Source organism: Orcinus orca, chromosome 2 (genome assembly GCF_937001465.1).
Source record: "Orcinus orca chromosome 2, mOrcOrc1.1, whole genome shotgun sequence".
Taxonomy (NCBI): domain Eukaryota; kingdom Metazoa; phylum Chordata; class Mammalia; order Artiodactyla; family Delphinidae; genus Orcinus; species Orcinus orca.
Genome location: NC_064560.1, coordinates 78,439,673 through 78,453,352, shown reverse-complemented (window position 1 = coordinate 78,453,352; position 13,680 = coordinate 78,439,673). Strand labels below are relative to the sequence as shown.

The window sequence follows — 13,680 nt, the reverse complement described above, 5'->3', positions numbered from 1 at the left end:
ACACAGTTCAAAGCTACTTGATACAGAGATGCTGAGTGTGGTTCCCAGAGAAAGAGCTTGGTGGTGTCACTCTTTGAGGTGTGCATTGCCTCTATTGCCGCTCGCTGCAAAACAAACGCTATTTTTGTTTTTTGCCTTTTTTCATAAAAGCAAAAATCCTCTTTGGATTCCTTTTGGTTAGCAAAAGTGAACGCAAAAAAATAAATAAATAAAAGTAAAAACAAAGTGGCATAAACTGAACTTTCGAAAAGTGGGGGATACCTATACTTCAGCACAATTTATCGATCAACTCTCATCAAAACACTCTCCCGTTTGTCTCCTGTTTCCCAGGTGAGAAAGCGGTTTGTATAAGGAACTAGTGATTCACAACTCATGTATTTTTATGCCAGTATTTTCCCCCATCAGGTGACCAGCCTGGATCTATAATACTTTTATGCCAAATGCTGTCTATTCTTTGGGGGAACTTAGAAGAAGTTTCTTGGAGAAGGTGGAGTTTGGCTTTAGGATTAAAGGCTGGGGGGATCCACACGCACTAACATCAGCACAGGCTTTCCTGGGTTTCAGGAAGATGGTCACAGTTGGGAGGATGTGATGTGCTCACTGACTGGCCGTGAGACGGGGGTATGCAGAGAGGCCACAAGTGGGCAATAAGGTCCTTACAGGAGACGGCCCACATGGTGGGGAGGGGAGACATGATGGCTGCACGGGAGGATTCCTGCTTGTGTTCTCTGAAGCCCGAGCCCTGCGGAAGCTTCCAGCACTGAGACAGTCTGCACTCTAAGTAAGAGCACCCTGGGAGGCCCCAGATGGGAGGGTGGGAGGCAGGGAGGTGGGACCACCCCCCAAAAGAACCCAGCTGAGTGTGGGATGGTGGGGGCCACATGTCACAGTGGAGGAATCCCCAAGAGATGGGATACAGGAGGGAGCCTGTAAGGCCCATACCTCCCACAAAGAGTCTAGTGGGAGCAGGGTGGGAGTGACGAGCCATGAACTAAGGGCACCAGGGACAATTACTGATGGCAGAGTGATGGAGGACACACATTTCACTTTGACTTTCTCAAAATTATGGTGTTTCTTTTAAAACTAAAGACGAGAAAAATCAAATGAGCAACCAACCTTAAGAACTCCATCCACTTCACCACAAATTTGCTGTGAGCTAACAAAGGGCACATTTATATAAAGATGGCTTTTTTTTTTTTTTTTTTTGGTAAAGTCTATCTTCAAGGTAACATGTAATTAAATTTTTGCTTTCAGAAATTTTTATTTGTGCTCATTTTCCTTTCCTTCTTGGGAAAACCTCAAACTCACTCATAGTTACATAGATGCACCATGTGCCTGAGAACAGTGCTCATCACCCTGGATACGCCGAGAGGCGGGAAGATGTTTCCATGACCACCGTTCATCTTTGGTCTAGCAGCACACAGTAATTTTTTTTTAACATCTTTATTGGAGTATAATTGCTTTACAATGGTGTGTTAGTTTCTGCTTTATAACAAAGTGAATCAGTTATACAAAAAGTATGGAACGCTTCACGAATTTGCGTGTCATCCTAGCACAGTGGCCATGCTAATCTTCTCTGTATCGTTCCAATTTTAATATACGTGCTGCTGAAGCGAGCACAGCACACGGTAATTTAAGCATGAGGACTTGTTGCTAAAAATCCTGAAGTAGAAACAAGAAGGGGATGGAAGATACTTTGCCCTCTTTCCCATGGCCTGTATTCTCAGTTCTGCCGTCGCAGAACTGGGTGGTAGATCCCATCTGGCGGCCGATACAGAAGTGGTCTGCCTTGGGGTCACCCACGCTGCAGACTATATGCACTTCAGGTAGATCTAGGACATGTATGGTAAACCACCTGACATAAGAAATTAATTACAAGAATTTTTTTTCCAAAAATGACAATGTGCATTTTAGAATCTAGTTTTCAAAGTCAGGGTCTTCAACTAGAGATGAAGGCTTGATGGCAGTTTCCCCATCACTTAATGCGAACTCCCTGTGATCCATGTAAGTGTTACAGAGTAGGGGCTGAGAAATGAGGAGGCCAAAGCAGGAAAACTATCCCCGAACTCCTCATCTCCTGCAAACCTTCTAATAAGACCTGCTGCCGAAAGCCCAAGGGCCTGGTTCAAGTTTCCTTAACTTTCCTGTCTGCGGTTACCTGACAGTACAGCAGTGGGGTTGCCAGGAGACAGGGTGCAGGGATGAAGGCGTGGATGAATTACCAAACGGACGATTTGAGCCTGATGTGTCTGCACTGCTTAGAATTCAAAGCTGCTGGTAGGCAGTTCAAGAGCAAGCCAATCCTCTCACCTGCATATTTTAGGGTTCCTTTAAATATTAAGATGTTCTGGGAAATACACATCTATACTTGTTTGTTTTCAAAGTGTAACAATGCCCACAGAGCTCTGGGCACACAGACTGTTTTGCAACTTAAATATATACGATGAAACTATGATTCTATGTCCACAGGGCTTTACCTCCTACCTGCCTACAACAAGCAATGTTTGTACCACAGTCTGAAAACAGAGCAAACAGTCCTGGCCAGGACTTACGAGACGAGGTCTCCCAGGTCTGATGGAAAAGGCTTCCACAGAAAGTACCACTACTGGGATCCAGGGGGTGATCACTGGGTGGCCAGAAATTCATCTGCAAAGCCAGGGAGGTGAGGTATGCAAAGACGCACCATAATTATGCCTAGAAGCCAAGTGTAGCACAGCCTTCCCTTTAACTATACAGCCTGACAGAAGCAGAGAACTAACTGCCCTGATCTGGAGTCAGAACAAGTCTCCTAGCCATGACAACAGTGTGTGTTTAAATGAGGTGGAGGACATGTGTCATCCAGCAGGGGTCACAGGTGACCTGACACCACCTTAGCAGAAATTTCTCTTCACTTCACTAATTACAACCCATTAACAGCCTTAAGCCACCAGACAATGGGGTCCAGTGAGCATAGGTCCCAGAGGGGTCAGTGTGGGTGGAACACAGGAGGCGGGGAAGGCCAGCATCAGGGACACTGCAGGAGCCCAGAAGGGAGCTGCCGGGATGTCCCAGGCAGACGTGGATCACTCGGGCTCTTGCAGGCTCTCTACAGATACAGAGCTGGGTGATTAAGAGGAAGAAGGCCAGAGGCAAACTTTGCTGACTGGCCAGTTCCTGGCCACAGAGAGAGGGAAGCATCCCACCAAGACATACAGCAGAGTTGGGAAAAGAAAGGAGAGGAAAAAACTAAGAGAAACAGGAGATGAAGACAGAGAGGGAAGAGAGAGGAGAAAGACAAGCAGGGCCTGGTCGTTTACAAGAAAAAAAATTTACAAGAAAAAAATTAAAAAGCACTAGTGAGATTGTGGGGAGGAAAAGCTTCAGGGACCCAGAAACATCACAAGTGTCAGGGACACAGGGACAGTGTACATGGGTCATCGGACACACGGGGACCGACATCACACCTAATCCAGCTGTACCACAGCTCACTCCGCCAGTCACTGTGTCTCCCCAGGCCCAGTCCCACTGCTCTCCACTCTGTGAGGCCGGGGAAACTGAGGCACGGGCTGGAAGATGCCAGCCGGCAGAGTGCACGGTATCATGCAGGACCTGGAGCGATGGTGATGCTTGCTCAGTGCCTGGTCCATGTTTCTCCCCACCCAGCTCCTCTGAAGTGGAAACAATTTATCAGGAGACATAGCGAACATTTACAGGAGCAAAGATGACAGCTGTAGTGCCTCCCTGGCCCACTAAGAAACTGACGCCTAGGAGTTAGTTGTTTTTTTGTTTGTTTGTCTTTTAAACAGTTTCCTTAGTTTCTGACTATCCTCTGATAAAAAGCACAGTGTCAATCACACTTTAAAAATAAGTCAGGAAACAGGAACCTCACTCAGATTCTTACCGTGTTAAAGAACACTTCTGTACTTTGGATATCATGCCCTGTGCTGAGTACAAAGCTCGATTTGTTTCTGCTTTGTAATGTAGAGTGTTATGTTCTACCACTGCTACACAATCACTTTGAGGAAACATTACTATAAAAATAAATGTTTCTTTTTTCATTCAAAGCGAGGGAAAATAACAAGGACGCCCTAAGCACACCCACAAACCTTTTCCAAGAACACTTGTATTTGTCCCTGGGCTGGCAAGAATGTTTTGCTGATGATATCAAAGTCCTTTAATTTATCTACGATCAATCACACTTAAACAGTGAGGAAAAAATACTCATTCTGTTCCACTTTAAATTAAAACAAGCTATTTTTTGGGTACTAGGCTGTCTTTATTTTTCTTTGAACACAGGGGAATACGCTACTCTGAGACCTGGCTGTGGAAGGGCAGCAAAACACACTATTAATCTCTGAGTTAGAGTATTAAAAAAGACAAAGTATAATTCCATTTTCAAAACTGATCACCAACTTCCACTTCTGACCAAGTGGAATATACAGGATTTACTCTCCACTTTGAAACAAGTAAGAAGCTGGGACAAAATACATTTTAAAAAATGGTTTGCAGGACTTCCCTGGTGGTGCAGTGGTTAAGAATCCACCTGCCAATGCAGGAGCCACGGGTTCAAGCCCTGGTCTGGGAAGATCCCACATTCCACGGAGCAACTAAGCCCGTGCGCCACAACTACTTAAGTCCACGTGCCTAGAGCCCGTGCTTCGCAACAAGAGAAGCCACAACAATGAGGAGCCCGCCACTGCAACGAAGAGTAGCCCCCGCTCACCGCAACTAGAGAAAGCCTATGCACAGCAACAAAGACCCAATGCAGCCAAAAATAAATAAGTAAATAAATTTTTTAAAAAATGGTTTTCAGACACTGGACAGCAGGAAGCTGTGAGAGTGGAGCAATTGAGGTGAGCCCCACACTTGCCCTGCTTTATTGTCTGAAGGGTCTCAGGCTGCAGACAGGATGGGGAACCAGGCAGAGCCCTCAGTCTCCCCAAGCCGGTGGGGGAGAGAGCTGAGGGTCCAGGGAGACCAAGGCCGCTGCAGTTTGCGGGGCAGGGTGCCAAAAAGGGAGAGCTGCCCAGAGAGGCCAGCTGCTCTGGAGACCAACCGAGGGGCCCCTGAGCAAACAACCCAAGGCCAGGGAAAGAACCACCTGAAAAAAAGCAAAGGAAAGATCTCTGAATTTCCCAGTGGTCCAGGAATAGTCTTTGCTGTCACCAGCTAGAGTAGTAAGTTTCTTAGTTCAAAGTGTACAGAAGTGTCCAACAGCTTACAAAGTAAAATTCATAACACTTGGCCTGGTGATAAAAAACCACAGGCATGCAAAGAAGAAGAAAGGTAATCAAGAAAATAAAAATCAAGCAATACAAACAGATGCAGAAATGATACAGATGACAGAATGAGTAGGGCACTAACATAGTTGTGACAACTATAATCTGTGTGTTCAAGAAACTAGAGGAAAGATGAAATTGTTAAGTAGACATATGGAAGAGATTTAAAAAATAAAGACCCAAATCAAACTTCTAGAGTTGAAAACTACAAAGTCTGAGATGAAAAACCCACTGGATGAGATTAACGGCAGATTAGACATCTTAAAAGAAAAAAATTAATGAACTTGAAGACACAGAAATAGAAACTATCCAATATGAAAAATAGATTTAAAAAAAAGATGGGAGGGTATAAAAAGAACATCCGTAAGCTCTGGGACGACTTCTAGTAGGCTAATACATCTGAAATAGAGTCGGGGGGTGGGTGGGGGAGCAGAGAAAAATGGATGAAGAAATAATGACCGAAAATTTTCCAAATTTGATGAAAACTATAAATCACAGATTCAAAACACTCAATAAATCCCAAGTACAAGAACAAGAAGAAAACGACACCCCAGGCAAATCATATTCAAACTGCTTAAAAATCAATGACAGAGAATCATAAAAACAGAGAAAAAATACATTACGTACAGAGAAGCAAAGACAAGACTGATAAACTTGTCATTGGAAACACCAAAGCAAAAAAGACAGTGAAGCAACACCTTCAAAGTATTGAAAGAAAAAACTGTCCACCTATAATTCTACACCCAGTGAAAACATATTTTGAAAACAAAAAAGAAATAAAGACTTCTTCAGACCTAGAAAAATGGAAAGAATTCATCCCGGGTAGACCTGTACTCTGGGAAAGGAAATGGAAACCCTTCGGGCAGAAGGAACGTCACAGCAGGTGGAAATCTGCTTGCACAGAAGTGATGACAGGCACCAGAAACGATGCCCATCACCTGGTGTCAGTAATGACGTCTGCAAATCAACGCCTTTGGGTCTGCAGTCCAAATCCTCACTTGCCCTTTTCCTCAGGACCACCTGTGCCAACCCGGGCCTCATTTTCCTGCGATTTTTTTAAGTTGCTCTGGAAAATACATGTTTCCTTGTGATCCCTGAGGTTTCCACATCTTCAAGCTGGGCAGAAGGGAGTCTGTTACTTCGAAATATAAATGAATAAGCCTTCTTAAATTTCAATTAGGCCACTTTGGATTTCCCTTAAAACTATTTCTGGTTTGGGAACTTATTTTGTGTACAAAAAAGAGGAAATTCTTTTGCATTTCCATTTTTGGGGACAGACAGAAGATAAAGGCAGAGCCAGCCATATTAACCTGGTATTGTGAAGTTTGTCAGAGTCTGGGACCAATGTTCAAAAAGTAATAGGAAAATGCACAAATATCTGCACTATTTGTGTAAGGTGTATACCTCCCAAACACAAAATATCCATTTGGCTTGTGAAGAATATGTATGTAAGAAGGTTCTCTCAAGAAGCTAGAACATCCTTTCAAGAAAAAAGATATTACAGTTAAATGTTTTGCTGTTTGCTAAAATCAATCTGATTAAATTGAACTCTCTCCACCCCCTCACCCTCTACCAAGTTGACATCAAACCACTGAGCACTCAGAAGTTAAATTCCATAAAACACAAGCAGCTGTGCTCCATCAAAACAAAAACAAAAATTGACACAAATAGCTATTCACTTAACCCAATTAGTTGAGGTTATTGATCAGTTGAGATTATCAATACTCAAAATGATTAACATAACCTCATATTCTAAACCAGGAGAAATCTGTGTGGCATTCTAGGGAGGGGACCCAGGGGAGGTGACAGGAGAACCAGAAAGCTGCAGCCACAGATCGGCTACTTGCACATTTAGGCCTGTTTTCTCATTTCATAACAGCATTGATTTCTCGTTGCATAAAGGAAGGATTGTGGCTCTGCAACCTCTCAAGGTTCTACTTTGGACACTTGTTAAATAGTATCTACAGAGTCAATGGCGGGCCTGTTCCATGGGAGTGTCAAGGTCTCAAACCAGTGGTCCACAATAACCTCTGCCTTCAGAGTTCAGAAAAAGAGACTTATAAAAAGACATTTATAAAAATCTTGATGTCTACTTTGTTGTGAAACTCAGTCAGCACTGCAACTGCACAGGAACAAGGGGCATGTCTTGGGGCCAGGCTGGCCTCTGCAGCATAGTATTGTCCATCATGGGGTCTTGGTGCCTGCACAGCCTGACACCTCGGGGGGACACACCCTTCTCCCAGACGCTCCCCTCAGCCCCTCCCAACAGCTCCTCTCACTCCCAGGAGTGGCCAGGCAGGAAGAAGATGAAAACTTAAATGCACCAACTTTGTTATCTATTAGCAGATGGTCTTAACATTGCAGACGGCAAAGAAGCTTAGAGCTCACCTCTTCCAACTCTCACCCGACACACCAGGTCACCTCTCCTGGTTATTACAGGACACGGGCTAAAACCAAACTCAGGAATAAATTCTGCAAACATCCTTTATTAAGCTTATTGTAATGATTAGATTCCACACATGTGAAACGTGGCTTTTTCCAAGAAAATGATATTACGTTGGAAATGTTAAAAACAAAAGACTGGTTTTATTTATTAGCCATTTTCGAGGAAATGTTAACTTTACCAAGGAACTAGCTTCCACTCTTAGGATGATACATTTTGCTTTACACAGGCTATTATTACCTTGTGTTTTAAATTGATGGGTCAATTCAGTTCCAAGTCTTGCAAATGAATGGAAATTTTGCCTTTCCAATTCTAGGCTGATAATCTGAGGGTTACTCTGACAATTGTGTCTTATGGAAGGAATTTTAAGATAAGAAGGAAAACTACGTAAATCTTTTTTAAACCAGAAATTTCCATCATAGGGGATCTTATGATGGAAGACTTAAAATATTTCTAAAAGTGAGATATACCTGTTCCTTTATTATCAATAATAGTTAACATTTATAATTTAAAATGTTTGAAGTTAGTGAACAGAACTTGCAGGGCAATAAAACTTAATGATGAATAAAATGACTGATCTTATGTTGCTTTTCTGGTTTTGCTTTTAAATCAAAAGTGGGAAAATATGAAAAACCAAATGAACTCAAAATTTTTCCTTTCTGTGCCTAAAGAATATAATTGGTTTTATGTAAGGCAAAAATCCAGATTTCTGTTAATGATGGGCACAGTAAAAATAAATGAAATACAGAATTTTCTTAAAAAATATGTTTTTTAAGAGTATACATTGGTTTGATATTTTCAAAAATATTGCTATGCTTTTAATATCTCTTTAAAAGGTAACTGTCAACCATGCCACAGATTTGGTTACTTCTCTCCCTAACCTGCTACGTCAAATACTATGCTACACAGTTCTGAGATAATATGACATTACGAAAAAATTTTAAGTGAGAAAAACTGATTTTTTTGTCTTATCTGTATGAATTTTTGAGGTGTGACCTATCTGCAAAGTGAAAAGATCTAAGATCTCCACATTTAGAGTATTATTCTCATTAAGAGTAGAAAAGCCTACTATAAGAATGGGTGTGAGGGCTTCCCTGGTGGTGCAGTGGTTGAGAGTCCACCTGCTGATGCAGGGGACACGGGTTCGTGCCCCGGTCTGGGAAGATTCCACATGCTGCGGAACGGCTGGGCCCGTGACCCATGGCCGCTGAGCCTGCGCTCCGCAACGGGAGAAGCCACAACAGTGAGAGGCCCGCGTACCGCAAAAAAAAAAAAAAAAAAAAAAAAAGAATGGGTGTGAGAATTTCTGTTATAACTTACTCTGGGCTACAAAAGGTGTGGGTCCCACCCTAGAATTTGATCATCTGTAGGAAAAACATTCTGCTCTAATTTTACAATCTACTAGTCTATGTAATCTATTTATAATGCAATTCTCCCTCTCTCTCTTTTTTTTTTATTGCAGTACACGGGCCTCTCACTGTTGTGGCCGCTCCCGTTGCAGAGCACAGGCTCCGGACGCACAGGCTCAGCGGCCATGGCTCACGGGCCTAGCAGCTCCGCGGTATGTGGGATCTTCCCGGACCGGAACACGAACCCGTGTCCCCTGCATCAGCAGGTGGACTCTCAACCACTGCGCCACCAGGGAAGCCCTCTCCCTCTCTCTTTTAACAAACAATGCAGTCCATAACCCACTAGAAGGTAAACCCTTATTTAAATAGATCAGTTTAATAGATCAATTTCCAACTTTGATTGCATGAAGACTATGAAAATACTATTCATTTTGGGAAATGAAAGTTCACATAACATACTTAATCTTACAAAAGTGTCTAAAAATGATGTATAAAATCATTTACTTCATAAGAACAACTGCCCAAATGCACACACACTACCAGCTCTTTCTTTTCTCCAAACTCTCTAGTCCACCCAGATCATAGCCAGGAGGACACTGGTCACCTCCACGGTTCAACTATCAGTTCATCTCTTCATAGATGGAAATCCAGGTGGGTGCACATTATTTGACCTTCCCAGGGTCAGAGTTCTTATCTCTACAATGGGAACAAGACCAAATACGGCTCTTTAGAAGAAGGGTGCTAAAGAATTTGAAAGGTTATTTTTCGTAATTAAATGTAGAATGCTACGATGATAAAGTTCTACTTGTACATTCCTTTAGATGGAATATCTAATGTATTCATTTTTGGTTTTCACTATAAATTAGTTTTAATATTCTAGTAAACTGATTTTTCATTGAATTTGCTTGAAACAACTGGAAGATTAATTTACAAACACAAAAAGCCACCTAAAAAAGCATAATTAACCTATACCATTATTTATTTGATCTTAGGTTCCATTAAAATGAACCTTAGGGATAATTTTACATTGCTAATTTATTTTTATGCAAACAATATATAAAAATAAAAGTGTTTGTTCATTATGGGATACATTTAAAGCAAACTGAAACCAAATGAAATTTTAATGTGGGAAAATATAGGACAAACATTAATATATTTATTAATATTTTTTATTAATAAATAATTTTTAAGACAGTAAATTAATATTAAACAAATATTTTTAAACAAAAGACACTAAAGGAATAGATCATACTATAGTGGTAAATATAAGTGGTAAATATAGTGGTAAATATAAATATATTCACATATAGATGAATATAAGTATGATAGAACTATCATGATATGATCATAATCAAAAACTTCAATGAAAGAGCCACATGCAGTTGAACAGCATACTTCTACATCTGTAATCACTAGCTCAAAAATCTGGGGGAGGGAGCTTGTCCAAGGAAGGCAGACCATTCACAACAGCACAAAAATTACAAATGTAAAGAAATAAATTTAAAAATTACTGTGCAGAATCTTTATGAAGGAAATGGCAGTGCTTTCTGAACAGCTTAAAAGGAAAACCTGGCTAATATGAGGACAACCATGGTCCTAAATGGAAACACGCTACACCATACTGATGTTGATCCTCCTTCTATCAGAGCAAGCCCAACCAAAACTCCACAGGGACATTTTTGGTGACATTTTTTCAACCCATTTATATTGGCTTGAAAATATTTCTAATATTTACATGGAAAAATAAATGGGTGAAAATACCTAAGAAAACAGTGGAGTGATTTTTCACCACCACATGTTAAAATGTTTATAAATGTGCAAAGGAATATGCAGGGTAAGACTGGTGGTCTGGAGTAAAAAAATGAAAAAAATGAATACAATGAAAGTAGGATTTTAAATTGGTGAGGAAAAAAAATTCAACAAATTCTTCTTGGAAAATTTATTATATGAAGGGAAAAACATACTTTCTACCCTCACAAAATACACTGTAAAATGTTTGAGAGAAATTAAAACAAAATCATAAGGAAAACAAAAATGAATGTAAATGACTATTTGATATTTCAGGGTTTGGAAGAACTTTATAAGTTAAAACGTATAAAAAACTAAAGATTGATTGATATGACTATATGAGTTTTCAACTTTTATGTGTCAAAAAACACTCAACAAAACTGAAAGTAATGATTCAGTGGGAAAAGTACCTGCAACATATATGCTAGATAAAAATTAATATACATGATGGTATATGTCTATATATCTTATAAATTTAATGAAAAGTAAACAATTATTTTTTTAAACTGGGGAAAAACAGGTGATTCAAAAGGAAACATATAGCTAGTAACACTAAGGAAATAATGTTCAATCTTACCATCAAAGAGACACAAATTGAAAATAAGAAGATGCCATTTTTGTCTGCCTTTAGGCAAAGACTAAAAATAAGCTGGGGGCCAATGTCAGTGAGGTGGGGGACCTCTGAAACTGGCACCCAGCTTATTTTTGACACTGACAATTGGGGCATCTATATTGGAAAGGCTTTTTCTTTCAGATTTCAGGAGCCCTGTAGGAATACGTCCAGCAAAAACAACAAGATTGCACAAGGATCGTATAGGAATGCATAACCCGTTAAAAAATTCATGAACAATGAAGTAAATGGTAACAATAATTAGAGCAGAAGCTTTGTAGTCTTTAAAAATCATATTTTTGCAGAATATTTCATGATACATAAAACATAATAACAAGGCAACAAACACGGCATACAAAACTATAAGTACATGAAGACGGTAAAAGTCTATGAATGACAGGAAAGGTTGCACATGATTGGTATTTACTTCTTTCTGAATTACTACATGTTCCAAATGATCTATAGTAAACATGTATACATTTTAAAAACATAATATTTATGTATATATGCATTAAATATGTATTATTATGTATTTATGTATTCATTTGCTATTTATTTATGTACATATTTGTAAATAACATATATTGTGTGGTGCTAAGCTTCTAAAAATACTAATGATTAATGATAAAATTAATGCTATGTCATAATCTATGTTTGTTTCAGTATTACATGCAAATTTAGCCTGGCTATGTAACTTTTGGACTTTATTATCTGACCCACGCTTTGTCCTCCTACCCCTGCTGACCAGGAACATCACAAGGACCCAATGTGCCTTTATGCATCTCACAACAAGGCTAGGAGGTAGGTAATACTCCCATTTTACAGAGAAATACAGGCTTCAAGCATCATGCCCAAATTCACATAACTAGCATCTAAGCACAGCTGGAGCCAAAACACACGTCTGTCTCACTCCATAAGCATATTAAGTCTTGTTCTCTCTCTCTCAGAACCTACAGCTTAGAAAATAATGTCAATAGGGAAAATTATCTTACATATAAGATATATGTATATCTTACATATATCTTACATATAACAATTTCTCGTCACCTTTTATATCTTATACAAAGCAGTGTATTGCCAATTCATAGCTGAATCAATGTTTGAATGTTTAACTGTGGTAAACACTTCAGGTAAACTGAATTGCTAATTCCAACCTAACGTAAAAACAAATCTAGATTCCTACGCAAGGTCTTTCTTACACTAGATTTTCTATCTAAAGTTGCAAATCCACCTTCATTAAGTTATGAACCATTTAACCTAAATAAGAAATCTTGATGCCTCTACAATGTGCAAACTTTCAGAAGTTAACCAAATATTTAAAGAAACTCATTTTTTACATATTCTAGTAGACTTTAAAGTTTACAAACCTCAAGAGTGAAAGAGGGGCTTCACTGGTGGCGCTGTGGTTAAGAATCGGCCTGCCAATGCAGGGGACACGGGTTCGGGCCCTGGTCCGGGAAGATCCCACATGCCGCGGAGCAACTCAGCCTGTACACCACAACTACTGAAGCCCACGGACCACAACTACTGAAGCCCACGCACAGCAACAAAGAGTAGCCCCTGCTCGCCACAACTAGAGAAAGGCCACACGCAGCAACGAAGACCCAACACAGCCAAAGATAAATAAATAAAATAGGGATTTCCCTGGTGGTGCAGTGGTTAAGAATCTGCCTGCCAATGCAAGGGACACAGGTTCGAGCCCTGGTCCGGGAAGATCTCACATGCCACGGAGCAACTAAGCCCATGTGCCACAACTACTGAGCCTGCACTCTAGAGCCTGCAAGCCACAACTAATGAGTCCCATGCCACAACTACTGAAGCCCACGCACCTAGAGCCCATGCTCTACAACAAGAGAAGCCACCACAATTAGAAGCCCGCGCACTGCAATGAAGAGGAGCCCCCGCTCGCCGCAACTAGAGAAAGCCCACACGTAGCAACAAAGACCCAACGCAGGGCTTCCCTGGTGGCGCAGTGGTTGAGAGTCCTCCTGCTGATGCAGGGGACATGGGTTCGTGCCCCGGTCTGGGAAGATCCCACATGCCGCGGAGTATATAGGCCCATGAGCCATGGCTGCTGGGCCTGCGCATCTGGAGCCTGTGCTCTGCAACGGGAGAGACCACAACAGTGAGAGGCCCGCGTACTGTAAAAAAAAAAAAAAAAAGACCCAACACAGCCAAAAATAAATAATTAAAAATAAATAAATTAAATAAATAAATAAATAATTTTTTTAA

General features: G+C 40.7%; 1 protein-coding gene and 1 non-coding gene across 3 annotated transcripts in view; both read right to left on the bottom strand.

The window, feature by feature from the left end:
• The window catches only part of ATP10A (ATPase phospholipid transporting 10A (putative)), a 181,275-nt gene that overhangs the window by 127,446 nt on the left and 40,149 nt on the right, over positions 1-13,680 (bottom strand). The gene's annotated exons all lie outside the window — the stretch shown is intronic.
• Positions 1,514-1,620, bottom strand: LOC117202053 (U6 spliceosomal RNA). The gene has a single exon (XR_004484230.1). It is a non-coding gene; the product is annotated as a U6 spliceosomal RNA (small nuclear RNA).